This window comes from Cebus imitator, unplaced genomic scaffold (genome assembly GCF_001604975.1).
Source record: "Cebus imitator isolate Cc_AM_T3 unplaced genomic scaffold, Cebus_imitator-1.0 Scaffold9, whole genome shotgun sequence".
Classification (NCBI taxonomy): Eukaryota; Metazoa; Chordata; class Mammalia; order Primates; family Cebidae; genus Cebus; species Cebus imitator.
In genome coordinates this window covers 4,091,163-4,111,388 of record NW_016107324.1, presented here as the reverse complement: position 1 = coordinate 4,111,388, position 20,226 = coordinate 4,091,163, and the positions used below count along the sequence as shown (strand labels likewise).

At 39.3% G+C, this 20,226-nt stretch overlaps 1 pseudogene; it reads left to right on the top strand.

The window, feature by feature from the left end:
- Positions 1–289: 289 nt before the first annotated feature.
- LOC108314916 lies at positions 290–537 on the top strand (annotated as a pseudogene).
- The last annotated feature ends 19,689 nt before the right edge of the window (positions 538–20,226 follow it).

The window sequence follows — 20,226 nt, the reverse complement described above, 5'->3', positions numbered from 1 at the left end:
TATCTAAATAAAATCATACATATCCTCCAAAATTGTCAACAAAAGTGATATGTTCTTTATCTCAATCCAGGATGACAAATGATTTTTGAACTTAAATGCAAACTCCAGTCAATTGTTAGTGGCTCCTGGAGTACTGTGTTGAAAATGATTCTAGAGCCTTGATCTAAATGATTCTAAAGTCTGAATGTTTTTAATAATTATCACATCAAAGCCACACACTGCCCTGCTGTCTGCTCCCACCTACCCACAACCCACCACCCCACAGGTTGGCTCAGCTCTTCCCTGTGCCATGTCTGGTTCCGCCAGCGTTGCTGCTATGAAGAAAGTGCATCAACAACTCTGGCTGGAGGCTGAGCTCAGCTGTATCAAAGTACCCAGGCACCTTCAAACTTGAAGCAATTCTGTCTGCAGAATGCTCCACATGACTCCTCGCTGACTGGAGTATCTTCGAGTACAAATCCCTCCAGACTCCAGAAAGTCTGTTCCCTTTTGTGGTCAAATAAACCTTTCAAAGGTTTCCCAAACCACTTCTCATGAACCAGTGACTATTCAAAAGAGCTAGAAATTCAAAGACTGTACAAAAGCTTACCCCTATAACATATGTGCCATAGTATACACACTTCTGCCTTTTTAGTCCTTCACATCAACCTCTCTGAATTTTCATGAATTTCTATTTCACAAGGGTAATTATTTTATATACACTGGCAGCAGCATACAACAAAACATATAGTATAAAAATAATTCTCACATTAAAGTGAGGGCAGCAGAATTTGGTTATGTGTATATGCCTTTTTAACGTCATTTTTTTCATAGATGTGACCACTTGCTTTTTCACTTTAAAAAATAAGATTCTGAGATTGCATGGTGTGTCTCACACCTGTAATCCCAGCATTTTGGGAGACTGAGGTTGGCAGATTGCTTGAGCTGAGGAGTTCAAGACCAGCCTGGGCAACAATAGTAAAACTGCATCTCTACTAAAAAAAAAATAAAAATAAATAAAACTTTTTAAAAGCTGGGTGTAGGACCAGGCACAGTGGCTCACGCCTGTAGTGCCAGCACTTTGGAAGGTCAAGGCAGGCAGATCACAATGTCAAGAGATCAAGACCATCCTGGCCAACATGGTGAAACCCTGTCTCTACTAAAAATACAAAAATTAGCTGGGTGTGGTGGCAGGCACCTGTAGTCCAAGCTACTTGGGAGGCTGAGGCAGGAAAATCACTTGAACTCGGGAGACAGAGGTTTCAGTAAGCCCAGATCACACCACTGCACTCCAGCCTGGGGACAGAACAAGACTCTATCTTAAAAAAAAAAAAATGCTGGGTATGGTGGTGCATGTCTGTAGTCCCAGCTACTTGGGAGACTAAAGCAGGAAAATTCCTTGAGCCTCAGAGACTGGGGCTACAGTGAGCTATGATCGTGCCACTGCACAATAATATTATTAAAAAATAAGATACTGGGCTGAGCATAGTGATCTGTAACCCCTGGAGTACCAGCTACTCTGGAGGCTGAGGCGGAGAGATTGCTTGAGCCCAGTCTAGGCAACATAGTGAGACAGCGTCTCTAAAAGAACAAATAATAAGATTGTATTGATGCCTCATTTGGGACATATTATAGTTAAATAAGGAGAGGCAACAGAAAATCAAGAGTTGGAAATGCCCACACTTTAATGTGAGAAATGTTTTATTAGCTAAGAATGACTTAAATAGTTGCATAACTTCAATTGTGATAAGAGTAACTAACGTAGAGGAAAATGTGGGGGGCATAGCTTGGTGACCAAAGGAGCTCGTGAGCTGGTACAGTGAGCATATTTTTCAAACTCAAATTGGAACGTATGACCTCATCATGATTTTTAAAATGTATAACTAAATGTATTGATATAAGGTATTTTGCAAAGATATTAAAATTAAATAGCATGTGAGGATGTTTCAAATAAATCACGTTTATTGATAAAATATATAACTACAGTATATTTGCTGACAATTCTGGAAAATGCAGTGCTGTTGATTTAAATAACAGAAAAAGAATTTGGAATTGCTGCTCTCTAATTTCTCCAAAGAAAACTTTTTACACCTTGCCAGACCCATTACTCTCCCTGAAATTCACTCACTTCCTTCTGCTTCTGGCTAAAATCCATTGATAGAAGGAGAACTTTTCTAGCCAGCTCGAAACCCACATTTCTCTACAGATTGAGCTAATGTTTTTAAGAGCAGAATGTCAGTCATGTTCTGAGAGTTCAATTTCTAGAGGTACAAGGAAGCCACTTCCTATATTAGCTGTAATTTTAGGGTCATTCACATGGAGATTCTGGGCTCTCACCCTTTGCTTGCCTGTAATCTGCCCTTCTAATCATTTGCGTACTCTCTGTGGGCGGCTTAGTTTCAGCTTGAGTATTCTCTGGTGAGTAGGTAACTGCTGTTTTTATGAGGGGTCTAAAAATTCTTCAGTGGAGTATGAATTCCTCCAAATTCCAGGTTCATTGTCCTTGCTTACAACCTTTAGCCCCAGCTGAAGACGTTTCCCCCATTTAGCTTCTGCATTTAGCTTCAGGGCACTCTGCCAAACCCAGCTACTTGGAATTGCAGCTACTTGGGAGAGTAAGTAGTCTCAGCTCCTTGGGAGACTAAGGCAGGAGAATCCCTTGAGCCTGAGAGATTGGGGCTACAGTGAGCTATGATGGTGCCACTGCACAATAACAGTATTAAAAAATAAGATACTGACTACAAAGTCTTTTTGACTTGGGCATCCCTAGTCGTCCCTATCCCTGGATGAATGCTTTTCTCTTTTCCCTACAATAAACATAGAAACAGGAGCCAGTGTATTAGCTCAGTTAAATCTCAAGGTAAACTTGCTATGCTTGTGCTTTATTGCCCATCAATAATCCTTTCATTTTGTCATGTATTCTTGCCTTTTCCTTCCCTGTTAGATATTTGTACTTAAAGGTTAAATCAAGCTTCTCCACTCCTCATTTTTTCCCTTCTATTCTTTGATCCTACATTGAAATCATAGTGCTAGACTTGTGACGTCACCCTCAAGTGTTTCCAGATGGTTTCTCAGGCTGATCAAAAAGAAGGTAAAACCAATACATGATAGTTAAAAAGCAGATCTTCAAACAGGGAGATGGTTCAGAAAACAAAAGTATAATAATAATGTTGAGAACACAAAACAACTATAGGTAAATTGCCTTTTCTCTCTCTTAAAGTCTTTGATCAATTGTTCCAATGTATGAAAATTTGAACTCTAAAGAGACCAGGCAGCTTTCTAAACCCAAACATCAAAAGCTTTGCTTCCATTAGAAAAATTTAAACCCATGATACTTTGAATGGATTTAAAATTCTCTCAAATGAGCTCTAATAATAACCTTCACAAACAGAAAGAAAAAGAACAGTAGGTTATATGGCTTCGTGCTACCATTTTCTCTGGAACATTAGTTTTCCAAAGATGGTATTTTGGCTTGTACCAAATAAAAGGGCAAAGGTTACCAAATGCAAGACTGCGGAAGCCAGGAGAGAGAACAGCTATCACAATGGAGGGGGAAATCCAAGCTGTCAGCTCTGAATGGACAGAAATTGCATGTGTGAAATTGACAACCAGCAACAGCATGGCACCATAAGAGGTGCCAGGAAATGAACTCAACTGGGATTTCTATTTACTGTATTAGAGCTGCGGTTTTGTAGAGTTTTATTTAAGATTCACAGATAGAAATCTTTAGATCTTTGACAACTTTAGTAATGTTTGGTGGCTGTTTGGAAAACAATCTAAACAAATAAAATATCAGAGTGAGAATGATAGAAATGAGACAGGGAAATAAAGGGAAAAAAAATCACCCATCATCCAACCTCCCAAGAGTCTCTGTTAACAAACTGTTCCATTTGCTGCTTCATAAACACATTGTTATACAAAACTGAAACCAATTTGTATACATAAGTTTGATTTCTGTTTATTTAGTATTATGTCACAGATATTTTTCCATGTCATGAAAACGTTTTCATAACCATTGTGTTTATAGAGCATTCTATCACATGAATATACAGACTTTAATTTACTTAACCATAATCAATTCAATTACTCTTTCCCCCAATTTTTTTGTCCCATTCCAATTTTTTCCTCTGAGCAACAAGATTGTTCTTTCAAAAGCTTGATCTTGTCACTCTCCTTTTTAAAACCATTCAGTCACTTTTCTTTCTCTTATAAAATATCACTGTCCTTAGCAGGCTCTTTGGAGCTTTATGTCCTTGCTACTTCAACGCAGTTATGTCCTTGGTATCATCTGGGAATTTATTAGAAATATAGCATCTCTACTCCTTCCCTGACCTGCTGAATCAAAGTCTGCATTTTTACAAGATCGCGAATGATTTCGATCCAAGACAAGGACTGACAAGGGCTGATCTTCATGCTCTGGCTCTTGTGTGGCCCCCACAAGCCTCACCAGCTGAAGAGACACCGAAGGGTTCTCCCTCTCTTTCCCTTCCATGTGAGAACAAAGTGATAAGGTGGCTGTCTACAAGCCAGCAAAAGAGCACTCTCACCAGAACCCAATCATGCTAGTCCCTGACCTTTCAGCCTCTAGAACTGTTAGAAAATAAATTTCTGTGTGTAAGCCACCCATGCTACCAGATTTTAGAAAATATATTTCTGTGTGTAAGCCACCCATGCTACCAGATTTTAGAAAATACATTTCTGTGTGTAAGCCACCCATGCTACCAGATTTTAGAAAATACATTTCTGTGTGTAAGCCACCCATGCTATCAAGATGACAAATACAGCAGGTATGCACTGTGCTCTCTGCCTGGAAAGGTCTTCCCAGGACTAGTCACCAAGTTAACTTCCAATTATCCTTTAGAGTCCAGTTCAAAAAAGGAAGCAGGACTTCTTCCAGTTCAAGTCTTCAATAAATACATGTCCACACAAAACCTTGTATGCAAATGTGTATAGTGGGATGGTTCCCACTTCCCTTTTTGAACTGGGCTCTGAAAGATAATCCCACTGGGAATATCCAGAATATACGAAGAACTCTTACAATTCATCAAGCAACACAATTTAAAAATGGCAAGGAAAGGAATAGATGTGTCTCCAAAGATAAACGAATGTCCAACAAGAACATGAAAAGATATTCAATGCCATTAGCTCCCAAGGAAATGCAAATCAAAGCCACAATGACATACCCCTCTGTACTCGCAAGATGCCTACAATTTAAAAATAATAATAAGCACTCATGAGTATACGGAGAAACTGGAGCCCTGATACACTGCTGGTAGGAATGTAAAATGATACAGCCACTGTGGAAAACGGGCTGATGGTTCTTCAACAAGTTAAAGATAAAACTGTCACATGACCCAACAATTCCTCTCCTGGGTAAGTGCCCAAAGGTAACATATGTCCACACAAAACCTGTACACAAATGTGTAGAACAATATTACTTATTATAGACAGAGGGTGAAAAAAATCCAATGTCCATCAACAGACAGACAGATAAACAAACTGGCATATCCATAGAGTGGAATATTATTCAGTCCTAAACAAAAGTGAAATACTGATACATGCTACAATGTGGATGAACCTTGAAACATTATCCTAAGTGGAGGAAGCCAGACACAAGTAGCCACATATTCCATTTAATTTATATAAAATGTCCAGAATAGGTAAATTCATTGAGACAGAAAGCAGATTAGTACTTGCCAGGGGTTGTGGGGAGGGGAGAAGGGAAGTGGAATAGCTTTATAGGTGTGAGGTTACCTTTGGGGTGATAAAAGTGTTCTGGAACTAGATAGTGAAGATGATTATACAGCATAAATCAATGTACTAAATGGCACTGAATTATACAATTTCAAATGGCTAAAATGGTAAATTTTGTTATGCATATGTGTATAGTACAATAAAAAGGAGAGGAGGAGCAGAAGCAGAAGTAAAAGGAAAGAGAAGCATACAGAAACAAGAGATAAAGACAAAGAAACCACGATAAAAGTGTTATCCTTTAAGAAATATGCTTGGCCAGGCTCAGTGGCTCACGCCTGTAATCCCAGCACTTTGGGAGGTTCAGGCGGGTGGATCACTTGATTTCAGGAGTTTAAGATCAGCCTGGCCAATATGATAAAACCTCGTCTCTATTAAAAATACAAAAAATTAGCCAGGCATGGTGGTGGACACATGTAATCCCAGCTACTTGGAAAGCTGAGGCAGGAGGATCGCTTGAACTGGGAGGGTGGAGGTCGCAGTGAGCCGAAATAGCATCACTGCACTCCAGCCTGGGGAACAAGAGCAAAACTTCATCCAAAAAAAAAAGAAGAAGAAAAGAAAAGAAAGGTGCCTATTTATTGTGAAAATAAGCTACCCAGATTTTTTTTTCAGTGGGGCACAACTCTTAATACTTGATTGTATGGGCAATCAAGTCTTCTAAAACTTTCCTGGACTCTTCCATGACCAAAAGAAGTGCTTCTTCCAAACTAATCCCTGGGCATGGACCTACTGTTTATATTCTTCCTCCCCAAGACACTTCCTCTTTCCACATGCTGTTACCCAACGTGTATTTTTAGTCCATACCTCACTGCTGAACGTGGAGATGGGATGCCAATTCTTCTTGTGCAATTCTACTGGAACATCTCACCATTATCTCTTAACATATTCGTAATTCCTCCCCAAAAACAATCTCCATCTACCACTTTACTATTATACTCGTTTCACCAATTACCTTAATTTATAGAATCTGAAACCCAAGGAGTTTGAGTGAGTTTTTATTGCACATAGCCGGCTTAGTGCAATCTCAACTCTGAAAGGTTGCAGTCATCTTTCACTCCCTTCCTTCATCCAGGATCTCCCGTTAGTCACTGAATTGTGTTGATCTTTCCTTCAAATGGTCTTTGTATCCATCTGCACCCTTCCATCCCTACTGCCAACCTGCTAGTTCAGGTTTTCAACACCTCGCGCCTCAGTGCTTGTGGCAGCCCCTGGCAGGTTTCTAAATCCATCCTGCACACAGGCCTCTGTCGCTTGCCTCAAACCACAGCTTGTTTGCACAGAGAGGATTTGGGAGATCATCAAATCTGTTGCACTAAACAGAGAAAATGTGAGAGCCAACACAAACCTCTGCATGCTGCTGGGTCCATGCTGAATCCCCAACTCCTAAGATAGGGGAAAAGAAGCAATAAAGGACACATTTCAAGATGGCCATGGCCCCTCACAGACTCTCAGCAGGGCCAGGCTCATGCCTAAAGGACCAGCAAGGAGTACAGTTCTATAGACTCCCACAACAGGGTACCCGAAGACAACTCAGAGTTGTGATTTTAAGAGCTCTGCAAATGGCCAGGTGCAGTGGCTCAGACCAATAATCCCAACATTTTTAGAGGCCAAGACAGGAGAATCGCCTGAATTTAGGAGTTCAAGACCAGCCTGGGCAACATGGTCAAACCCTGTTTCTATCAAAAAAAAAAAAAAAAATTAGGCAGGTGTGGTGGTGCATGCCTGCAGCCCCAGCTACTTGGGAGGTTGAGCCTGGGAGGTCAAGTTTGCAGTAAGCTAAGACTGTGCCACTGCACTCCAGCCTGGGCAACAGAGTAAGACCCTATCTTAAAAGAAAGAAAAAAAGAGCTCTGCAGTCTGGGTACCATCTGCACTTCTCCCATCACACTGGGTATGCAACATCAGAATGAAGTAAACATAGGAACTGCCCGAAAGTGAAGGCTTCCAGGATTATTGCTGGGGAATCTGGAAGTGACACTTCAGTAGTATGTGGCTGCCTAGTGGAGGGTCCTTAGGGGTAGCAGAAGACATTCAACTGGACCTCGAAGTGTTCTAACATCTTCATTTTACAGATGGGAAAACCAAGGCCCAGATACATAAAGTAACTCACCCAGGATCACTCAGACAACTGGTAGCAGGGCTGAAATAGAACCAAGATTACCTGCTTCCCAAATTAGTGGACGTTTACCTTACTAATATGCTTTATATCAGTCTCTCATTATTAGGGCAGTAGTCCCAATAGAGTAACAATTGAAAAATATAAAGCAGCTCTATTATCCACAACATTCTCTCTTCCACAAACTCCATTCCTGTCAACCCCAGGGGTGAGAGAACTGTCATAGGCTGCCACCTTTTCGATTTTATGACCCTCAGAAAACCCCTTGGCAAGCAAATATTCATTGCCATACACACTGAAGAGCCCAAAAGTGTAAGAACTGCCATGGCCCTCAAAGAGGTCACTGTCTTGAGAAGACAATGCATGCACAGATTCTGCCCTATTAAATATGATAATGGGGGTAGGAATAAAATAAGCAGAAAAAAGAAAGGCACTGTCTTTCTATGAGGGGCGAGAATATTCTCAGAAGTGATATCTGAGCAGGATTTTCCAGGATAAATAGGAGTTCCACAGATAGGCAATAGGAAAGTGTGTATGTTCTGGAAACCTGCCAGCATTTTAAACACTGGCCCTCATTCCCAGCTCCTAGAATCGGCCTAACGGGGCAACAGAGCTTGCTGCTCTCATCCTGAGTTCTTGCCCAGGAATGCCACTTCATTCAGCCTGTACTAAAATTCCATTCCTCTTAGTCTTTACCCACCATTTCCAGGAAAGTGCTTAACATCAAGGCAGAGCGAAGAAAGCCGCTGGCTTGACAGCCATCATATACTAGTTAAGCAAACGCACACACCTCTTCCAGATTCTGCAATGGTTTTCTGTTCTCCTGGAATGATGTTATTTTTTCTCTCCAATCATCATGAACCCCCGCAAGTCCAATCCAAGCTTGTTACTAAGGCTCCATTTCCTCCCACCTAGCTGAGCTCTCGAGGGCATCATGACTCCTGGCCTCCTGCCAACCCACTTACATTCTGAACCTTCTCTAATTCGTGGACCTCAAACTCTGATCTTTCTGTCCCTCTCTCTCCCCTCGTCTCCCTCTTTCTTTTCCCTGCCTACCTCCCTATCTAGACACTTTTCACATGTCCTTTTCCTTAGCTGCATATGGCCTTGTTCTAAAACAGGCTCAAGCTCTACAACCACAAAGACACCCAAATTCAGCCGTTTGTAGTATCTACAAATTCAATTACATTTGCTGACCCAGAGGTACTCTGAAAGATCCAGAAAAAGACATTTGTCACTGAACTTAAACATGTCCTATTTCTAGCCCATGCTCCCTGTTGTGCAATAGAAATTATTATATCTAACAAATCTTATAATCACAATGTGAGTGAAACAATTATATTGCATTATACATCTGTTGGTCACAAGCACAAATTTTCAAATGTAAATACTTAATATATACCACAAGGATGTATTAGTTTATAGTAATCTCCTTTTTTTTTTTTCTTTTGAGTTTGGAGACAGGGTCTCACTCGGTTGCCCAGGCTGGAGTACAGTGGCACAATCATAGCTCATTGCAGCCTCGAACTCCTGGACTCAAGCAATCCTCTCACCTCAGCCTCCTGAGTAACCCGGTGTCATGATGACTTAGAGAGCTCAACTAGGTGGGAGGAGACATAGTCTTAGTTACAGGTTTGATTTGGACTTGGCAGTTCATGATGATTGGAGAGAAAAACTAATTTCATGCTAGAAGTACAGAAAGCCATTGTGGTGATTACAAGAGCAAGCCACCATGACCTAACTTTTAAAATTTTTTTTGCAAAGACTAGGTGTCGCTATGTTGCCCAGGCTGGTCTCGAACCCCCGGCCTCAAGTAATCCTCCTGTCTGTTTCCCAAAGCTCTGGGATTACAGGTGAGACACTGTACCTGGCCTCATTTTTTTTTATTGTGCCAGGAACTTTACCCCAACCTGTATTCTCCTTCATCACTAGCAGGGGTCCGCAAAATCTGGTCCCCAAACACTACTGCAGAGGTGAGAGCTAAAGAAGAAAGCTAAGAGAGATGAGAAAGCACATTAATTTTCAGGGTATATAGAAAGAGTTTGGAAACTGCCTGAATATTTATAAATTCAAAGTGCATTAATTTTCAAGGGTATATAGCAAGACTTTGGGAACTACCTGAATATGTATAAAGTGTATTGCTAACATGAACTTTAGGCTAATTTATAGTTTTAAATCTTGCATGAATAATATAGAAAACACAGAGTGTCCTAAGTCACTTTGGATTCCTGATGTCTAGAAACTATGAAAACCCTTTCCCAAAGGCAGGATGTTATAAATATGGTTATCTTTGAGACAAGTGTCAGAAGCCTGATTGATGTGTACTTTAACTAAATTATGCAGTACTAAATATGTTACAAGAAATCTAAGTGTGTTTGCTTGCTTAGTGATAAGGTTGATTCTAAATGGGGATAAAGATTTTATCTTCAGCCTTTCCACTTCCCTTCCTGCCTCACCCGCCATCCCTACCCTCCTTGCTGTGACTCTTCCATGCTAGCTCCAATATCCTCATCATGAGTTAGGAATTTATTTTCTGAGGAATAACAAGCGAGTACTTTTTTATTTCTAAAACTACACCTATTATAGATCACCAGGTCAGGAGTATGAGACCAGCCTGGCCAATATGGTGAAACCCTGTCTCTACTAAAAATACAAAAATTAGCTGGACATGGTGGCGGGCACCTGTAGTCCCAGCTACTCGGGAGGCTGAGGCAGGAGAATCGCTTGAGCCCAGAAGGCAGAGGTTGCAGCAGAAGTTGCAGTGAGCTGAGACAGTGACACTGCACTCCAGCCTGGGTAACAGAGCAAGACACTGTAAAAAAAAAAAAAAAAAAAAAATAGAAGTCAACCATGCTAAAAGTTTTCTGTTAAGATCAGTCCTCCAAATTTCCACCTTACAACTCTTAGATCATATAGAATTCCAAGGTTTTTTGTTTTTTTGTTTTTTGAGACAAATTTTCACTCTGTCATCCAGGCTGAAACACGGTGGCATGATCACAGCTCACTGCAACCTCTGCCTCCCGGGTTCAAGTGATTCTGCTGCCTCAGTCTCCCAAGTAGCTGGGATTACAGGCATGCACCACCATGCCTGGCTAATTTTATATTTTTAGTAGAGACGGGGTTTCACCATGTTGCCCAGGCAGGTCTCGAACTCCTGACCTCAGATGATGCACGCACCTTGGCCTTCCAAAGTGCTGGGGTTAGAGGCATGAGCCACCATACCTGGCCAGAATTCCAAGGTTTTCACAGCGATTCTCAGGGCTTCAAATTTGGAGACTTAGAGTGTGGATGAGGGGAAGCACCAAGACAATTTCAAACACCAAATGTCCCTTCATTAAAGACTGTCTAAGCAGCCCTTTTCTCTCTCCCCTAGAAGGCTGGGTTTCTATTTTGAGCTTGATATTATACTGAATTTATTTTAATGAGGACAGCCCTAATTAATATAGAGCCCAGTGTGTTTTTCTATTTAATTCTATATTTCTCTCCTGATTGATTTCCTGTCTTGCAGCCATGGCTACTACCCATGACAAACAGACTCTGACTCTTTGAGCCTAGTGTCTGATAATTGTGATTACATAATACACTAAAGAGTAGCTAACAGTAGCATTTAAGGCAATAATAAAATACACTAAGTTGTCCTCTTAAAGATTTTTGCTTTCCAAGTTTACAAAATACAAATACTCGATTGATGTTTCTGTTGTGAAAGATGATCAGAATATAGGGATTTGGAACCCTCTCCTTCCTTTTTGAGCTTTCCGCGTGTGGGACATCTGGAACTTTCTATCAGCAGATACCCTGTAAGAGCTTTTTTCTAAACATAAATGTTTCTTGAATTCAAGTCTACTGATTTATTTGATTTTAACTTACCTCCTCCAAAAAAAAAAAAAAAACCCTAAATTTATTCACAAGACTCTTTGTAGAAAATATTTCATTCAGCTGGCAGAGTGGCTCACACCTGCAATCCCAGCACTTTGGGAGGCCAAGGCAGGCGGATCTCTTGAGATCAGAAGTTAGAGACCAGCCTGGCCAACACGGCAAAACCTCCTCTCTACTAAAAATACAAAAATTAGCCGCTCATGGTGGTGCAGGCCTATAGTCCCAGCTGCTGGGGAGGCTGAGGCAGGAGAATCGCTTCAACCCTGGAGGACAAAGTTGCAATGAGCTGAGATTGCACCACTGTACTCCAGCCTGGGTGACAGAGCAACTCTGTCTAAAAAAAAAAAAAAAAAAAAAAACTGTGAACAACTTCATGCTCAAATGCTAAAGTGTACCTTCCTAAGTCCATCGAGATACTTTAAAAATTGTGTCTCACGCGGTAGCTCACGCCTGTAATCCCAGCACTGTGGGAGGCCGAGGCGGGTGCATCACGAGGTCAAGAGATCCAGACCATCCTGGTCAACATGGTGAAACCCCGTCTCTACTAAAACTACAAAAAATTAGCTGGGCATGGTGGCGCGTGCCTGTAATCCCAACTACTCAGGAGGCTGAGGCAGGAGAATTGCCTGAACCCAGGAGGCGGAGGTTGCGGTGAGCCGAGATCGCGCCATTGCACTCCAGCCTGTGTAACAAGAGCGAAACTCCGTCTCAAAAAAAAAAAAAAAAATTGTGTCTCAGATATATTTTCTTTTGGGAAAGCAATTTTTAAAAAATTTGGTCAATAAAGGAGACTATGAAAAATGAAGACTTTTCCTGAGGAAAATAAGCAACTTAAATTCATTTCCTAGGTGGTATTGACAGGGTAATAAAAGTGGTAGGTAGAGTACCATATGAAATTTTTTAAACTTATTTCGACTATTTATTTAAAGACAGAACCTCGAACTGTTGCCCAGGCTGGAGTGTAGTGGCATGATCTCGGCTCACTGCAACCTCTGCCTCCAGGGTTCAAGCTATTCTCCTGCCTCAGCCTCCTGAGTATCTGTGATTACAGGCACATGCCATCACGTGTGGCTAATTTTTTTTTTTTTTTTTTAGTAGAGACAGGGTCTCACCGTTTTGGCCAGGGTGGTCTAGATCTTCTGACCTCATGATCCACTCACCTCGGCCTCCCAAAGTGCTGGGATTATAAGCGTAAGCCCAGTGACAAATTATAATTTGCCTCCCAAAGTGCTGGGATTACAAACTTAAGCCCAGTGACAAATTATAATTTGCCCACTGACAAATTATTTTTAAAATAATTCTGAGAAAAAAAATAAAGCTGCAGACAGTGTTTTTTAAAAAGGCTGCAACCCTTTACCCTTTGGCTGCTTTTAAATCTAATTTCTAATCCCATCATTGAGTTCACAGTAGTTTAAACTGATATCAAACATGTTTTGGGTACTAGAACTCATGACATTGTTCTGAGAAAGTAATGGAGGCCAACTTAATTTCCCTTGGGATTAATCAAAGGAATTGGAAATGATTAAGACTGCCATGGAGATATTTGCTTTATTTTTAAAAGTCAAATACATGTAGCTAGTAGTCCCTGCAAAAAATGTAGATGGTTAGAGAAATGAAAGGCAACCAAGGCCACACTGTAGGGCTCTCAAGGGCAAATAGGTAGACTTTCCTGTCTCCATGCTATTTATTATCACCTAAGCACCTGCTGGATCCAAGCATTCCAGTTTCACTGGGCTGGTGTTGTGCAGAAATGGGACCCCTCCCATTGAATGCAAGATACAGATCGTTATAGGAAAACTCTTCTTTAGGGTTCACCTGTGCCTCTCCTTTCAGTGCAAAAATGGGGAGTTATTTCCATAATTTGCATAAACCTCTCCCTTTTACTTTATAATCATACAAATAAACATGAGGGCAGTTAGGCTGTAGCAGCGACTTTTGATAATGGCTTCACCACCAAAATTTTCATAAACAGGAATTAGAAAGTTTAAAAAGGACATATTGGTTAGTGATATAAACCCTGAAGGTAGGAGTTCAATTCCGGGCTCAGCTTCTTGCCAGATGTTCGACCTTAAGTAAAGCACTTTATATTTCTAAACCTTGGTTCTCTTGTCTGTAAAATACAGATCATATTAGGACCTTCCTTATTGGAGTATTGTGATAGTTAATGAAATTAACTTGGCTAAATACATTAAAAAGTCTCATTTATAGTGAGAGCTTCAAAATCATTAGCTATTATTCTTTTTGTTATGGTAAAAAATTTGAAAGAAGAAACAGTTATTTTGGGGGGATATGCAGGGGAATAAATGGTCAGGAATAAAAAACAATATCTTTATAATCCATTAAAGGATATGTCAATCTTTGCAAGGTTTCCTTCAGCAGGAGAAAATTAATACATTTAAAAAATAAAATCCAAAAAGTTCTTTTAGAGAATAGATGTTTTAGATTAATTCTGTTTGTTTTCAAAATAAATAACAACCATGGTAATGAACCTCAAAGCTGTATTGTCTTACAGTTTCCGGCTTTAACATTGTAACTGATGACATTAAAGGCAATTAAACCATTAATTAAAAATCTGCATTGATGCAAAGCAGAGGGGAAATAAACTACTTCAACTTTAGCTTCTGACATATTTAGACTTGAAACCAAAGCTTTTATTGAACTAGAAAGAGCTATTTAACATAAGAAAGAGTTCACACTCGCTTAGGGGTGTAATTTTTTTTAAGTTTGTTGGAAAATACTTGACAAATCTGCCTGTAAAAGCAACTGCAAAATTATTGTCACTGCCCTTTTGACAGTCTGAAAAAATCATGGTTGTCAAAATAATAAGCAAACTACATTTTATAACTATCAAGAGAAAAAATCAGTTTTCTATTTTGTAAAGTTGTTTCTCAGCGTATCCTAGTGTGTGATGAGTAAGAGTGACTACCATACAGATAGGTTCATAACGTCAATGTGTAGGATATCTCCCTAAAAGAAGCTAACAAAATCCAAGCTTTTATTTAGCTTGCAAGAATACATTGGCCTATTGAGTAAGCAACCAAACATTGCGGCTTATTCAAAGAACATCTATATACTCATGGAAACGAACATTTTTTAAACATCTGTAAGCCCTGGTTTCTTGGTAAAGATGGTATTTAGTAGTAAGTTTGAGTGGGCAGCTGTTTTCCATCTGTTACTCAGAAACTTTTACATAGGTACTTACTTCCCCATAGTGTTGAGTGTACTAGACAAATATTACCTTCCTTAAAATGAGAAAGGAAAGTATGTCAAGTATATTCTGCTGCTGAAGAGCTATATACTTAGCAAGTAGTTTACTCAGAAGTAAGAGCCTACAGCAAACTGATTTCAAAAGTTACTTAATCTTTTTAGACAAGCTGAACATGTCGTTCCAGAAGCAGCACGTGTAAATTCTCCCAAGACAAGCAGCCCACTAACATGGGAAGCTTTTGTTGAAGACCTATCATGTAAACCCATTGTGCTTTAGAGAGAAAGGCTGCAAAGATGATAAGACACAGTTTCTGTTCCCAAAGAGTTTTAAGATTTTAAAATAAATTGGCTTTGAGACCTAAAAGAAAGAAACTTTTCCCTCTCCTCTTTTTCTTTCACTAACAGTTTTTTGTTTGTGTGTTGTTTTAATAGTATTTCTTTTGCCCTTTGTATCCATCTTTCTGTTATCTTCTGCTGTGTTGGTTCAATGATGATGATTTTACTGCTAAAGTTTTTCTTTCTTCAACTCATCAGAGACTTACCTTTACATTTAAAAATTTCAAATAAATATCAGAAAAGCAGTGTTACTTTTTAAAACTCTATCCTGGTTAACGAGCAATATGCCTTTTTAATTTCCCAGACATTGGGTGAATAAAAGGGACACGTTCCTGCCTTATATTCTAATTGTCTAGCAAGAAAAGTTTTCAGTTCAGGATGAGATGTTCGTCTCTTCCAAAGTCTATATAGCATTAATCTCACTGAGAAATCCCAATGCCTTGAATCCTAAATATTGAAAAAAATACATAAAAGTAAGAAAGGGGAGTGATGTATCCCCTGGGGTCTACTTTATACAGTAAGCATAACTATAAGAAAAAATCACATTATCCAATAGTTATTAACTAAAGCTCTGTTGTGTTTATGATTACATCTGCCTAACAATTCTCATGACTTTTAAGCATTCTGATGGCTTAAAGAAGAAATACTACATAAAGACATAAAAAAGAAGAAATACTGCATATCTAAATTGTACATCTAAATTCGCACAGACTTCTCAAATTCTATAGCACCAAGAAAACATAACTACTCCAGTTTAAGAAAGTCTTTGCTGTTCTGAATATTGTTTCTAATAAAAGTACATGTTGTTATTGAGGGGAAGCTATATGAGCTAACGGATTAAATCTTGGGGTGTATTCCTAATTCTACCAATGACTCAGATGTTATGCTTATACCTTCTTGGGCCTCACTTTGCTCCTCTCTAAAATAAGGAAATTTGATTTTGTCTATTATTCCTTCCAAAAGCAAAATTCGACTGCATTTGCTAGACATGTGTGATACTCATGGCTCCATTCCGTTTTCTACTTTCATTCATACTACTCACCTTAACTAGGGAATGTATCTATTACAAATGAAAGATAATTATTTGACTCATTAGGTTTAGGGTATATACATCTCAAATATCCTCAACCCTACCTCCAGGTATATCAAACAAAACCTCAATTCCACTGCTGAAATTCGCATTTTCCTCTTACTTGATATCCATATGTTCTATTACTATGCCTCATAGATTTAATTATATGCTAAAATGAAGACAGAAGCCCAATGCCCCAAATACTAATTTCTACAAACATGAATTCAGAATAGATTCCTAAAAATTTTACTATCCTATTTGTCACGGTTCTATTAAATCTATCATCTTTCATTAAATTATTCCGTGTGTGGGTCACTGTTTTATCCTAAGTGATTTACCACCCAGCCTTGTCCTCCCAAAATTATTCACAATGCATCTACACAACCCTTTTCAGCATGCTTTAGGCTTGTACTTCCTGGAGGGAACTTCGCTTCAGTGAGAAAACTATTTGTCTGGTATGAACACTACCACTGGCTCCAGTGCCACCTCCCATGTAGCTATGCAGTCATTGCAAACATGAGCAAGTCTAACGCTTGCTACATAGCACGTGAATTCATTTAACATGCAATAATTTCCCTTCTCTTTCTGAGAATGATTTGGTTCAATGTGAATAAAGGCCGTAAAGTTTAGTTGGAAGAGAATAAGAGAATATTGGAAGTTGTGTAGCCTTGAGTAATTTAGATATGCAAGATGTTCCAAGTTACAAGATTTATTGTGTAACTACAGACACTTTATGATAAAAATGGCAATGAGCTAACAGTTATACATGCTTCTGGTGTCGTGGAACTTTAGATGTCATTTGTCATTTACTTAAAGGTCAAAACCTAAGAAATATTGCTTAGAGTTAGGAATCATTAAAAAAAAAAAAGAAGAAGAAGAATGTGACAGTATAAGGAGCTTCACAGTTTCCTTTATCCTATCAGATGTAATATTGTTGATCAGAACTTTTTCTTTTCTATTCCTAATATTTACATTACAGATGAACTCAGAAGCCACCCTCAGAAACTATTTTAGGAATAAAACTACAGCCGTCTCTCATTAATAATAAGAAAAAAGAATAAAACATACCATCATTGTAATTGAGGGACTCTTATTCGCAATCATTATTTGCATATTGGAAAAATGGTGGTAAGCAGAGGTGATACAAAAAGGAGAAATCTAATGGTACCATTTTGACTTACTTTTACCAAGATTAAATATGACCATCACAAAAGATTGGCTTTTTAAGCTTGACATCTTCCCAGTTCTTATAAGTAAGGGATGGTTTACCTCAAAATAACACCGAATTAAAAGTGAGTTGTGTCCAAAGAGCTAAAATCAGCACAAACTATAAAAACCCATGGCTTGGGCTTGCTTAGTTCTCACAATTTCAAGCATTTGCCTAAGGCCCTTTGCACTCCACATCTGATTCTTCCGTACTCGCACTAGCTGACTTCTGGGGAATCCAGCAGCATTGCTGGTCCTCATGGGCACCGTGGCACAGAGCAGACTGTGACCACTAAGATGCCACAGGTCCCCGTCACCTCTCTCCCACCAAGTGTGTGGAGGGGCCGGCTCTCTCTGCCTCCCTGATCATTTGTTTACTGTGCTCAAGTAGGGATTCTTGGCCAACAGACAGCTCAAGGGGGAAAGAACCACGGTGTCCTAAGCACATTAAATCTTCGTATTAGCCCCCTGGCTTGGTAAACCTTTATGTTAGCTTTATTCTCTTTTTTTCAAGCATGACAAACAAGTGGTTTTTCTTTTTCAGTTTAATGATTCTTTACACAAAAAGGGGTAGTTTAGGGCTTTCTCTGAGGCTGATAGGTGTTTCTGTTTAATGAGGTTTTTATTATACTGTATTGGCTTCCCTGAAAAGAAATTACGAGCAGCAAACAGCTGATAATAGAACAAGACTGGAAGAAACAATAACCAAGAGGGGGAAAAATTAGTGTGGCAGCAGATGCACGCGTTGTAGCTGGGGGATTAAATGCCACTTCCATTCTCCCTTGGCCACCATTGTGCAAGTAATAAAGTGAACGTAGGCACTTACGTGCCAGTTATGTGTGTGCAAATGATATATAGATATAGACTCAGCTAAACTGCCATCTGTGGAGGAAGAAGGCTGGTGAGCTCAGTCTAGACAAAGATGAGTGAAGCTCAGAGTGCGGGGTTTACAAGGGCTGGTCGGTTACCATGGAAACTAATTGGAGCTAATAAGTAAAGGGACATTTTAACTGTGGGAACAGAATAGGAGGGGCTATTTTTCAATATCACCGTTACCTTCAATTAATCTTTCATTTTAGGAGTGTCCTGACTTAATTCTTACGATGAAGCACTTCACTCTGCACAACCTCACCCTGCTGGATGTGACTTGAAAATTTGGCATATCATCTTTTCGAATGTGCTGTATTTTAGTTTGAGATCTTTCAAGACAGAATCAATTTCACTTTTTTTTTCCTTAAAAAATAAACTGTTTGCAGATGGCAAGGAGAAAGGAAGGGAAGTAATGGAAAATTCTTAACTTCTAAACTGACACTCTGCTGAGCACAAAAGCAGGCTACAGGGAGAAGGGGAGCTGGGACCTTATCCTGCAGCACCAGCTTCAGGTTTTTGTTTGAGTTGATTTTCCCTGACAAAAGCATTTCAGAACAACAACGAAAAATGTGACTTTGTAGACTCGGTCCTACAATACTTTCCAAAGGTAGCATTTTCTACTACTGTAGAAGCAAGTGTTAAGATTATAGCGAACAGCCACATCAATTGCATCCTTGTATTTTTTTATTTTAAAGTAAGCATTAAATCGTGTAAATAGCTGAAGCTATTAATAAAAGAGAAGCACTGACTGGGATTTAATGAAAAGGTCTACAATTAATAATAGAATAAAATGTCCATGTTAAAAAGCACTTTAAAAAATAATGTAGGTCAGAACCAGGCCCATTTGGGAATGCCTGCTAGACGGTGTGTTACAAGCACAGCGTTGATAAAGGTTCTTGATTTGACATCTTTACAGTTTCTTAGGTTTTACTTTTGTAACACAATTTACAGTTTAAGAGAATGCAAACTACCTTAATACTGTCCCTGGGGTCTTCAAAATCTATGCAGTTGAGGTAATCCAGATTTCCAGACATGGGTCTGGTTGGATTAACCCCCCCTCCCGTCAAAACAGGAAAAAAAAAACCTTACAATAATTGGCACTATTAAAAATTTTATGATGCCCAAGGGAAGTTTGAGCCCTGTTGTGCCACTTGCCATTGTTGAAAATGTTTGTGTTGATTATGTATCTGGACTTAGCTGATTAGGAGTAGTTTAGTGAATACACAATATATTATGACCAGACACCTCATAATCACTTCTGAGAAGAAATTGAGCAAATGAATCAATCAGGGCTCTAACTTCTGATTCTTGGTTTTTTTCCTCCTTCTTCCTCATAACCCAGTTACAAGAAAAAAATGCACTGTAGAAAAATTAGTTTTCTAATTTTGTGCTTCAGAAAATTGCACCAGGAATAATTTTTAAGTATTTTAATATAATTCCACACAAGAATTTCTGAAAAAAATACAAGCCAGACAAGTCAAAGTTGCTAGAAACTGGAATAATCCTCTTTGTAATACTGGCACTCCAAGTATTAGATAATTATTTTATAGTCTAAGTTTTAAGGCTTTAGATAAGTTTAAGAGAGAGAGAGAGAGAGAGAGAGAGTGTGTGTGTGCGTGTGTGTGTGTGTGCGCGCGCGTGTGTGTTTAAGCAATCCCCCTCCCAGTTCAAAGAAATTCAGAAGGTACAATATTTAAAATGTTGGCTTCCCATAGACACTGTCAAGGAGTTGATAATATTTAAAATTCCTATTTTCTCTTTCAGATTATCAAAATTCCTTAGAAGTCTGATGGAATTTTTGAAATTGCGA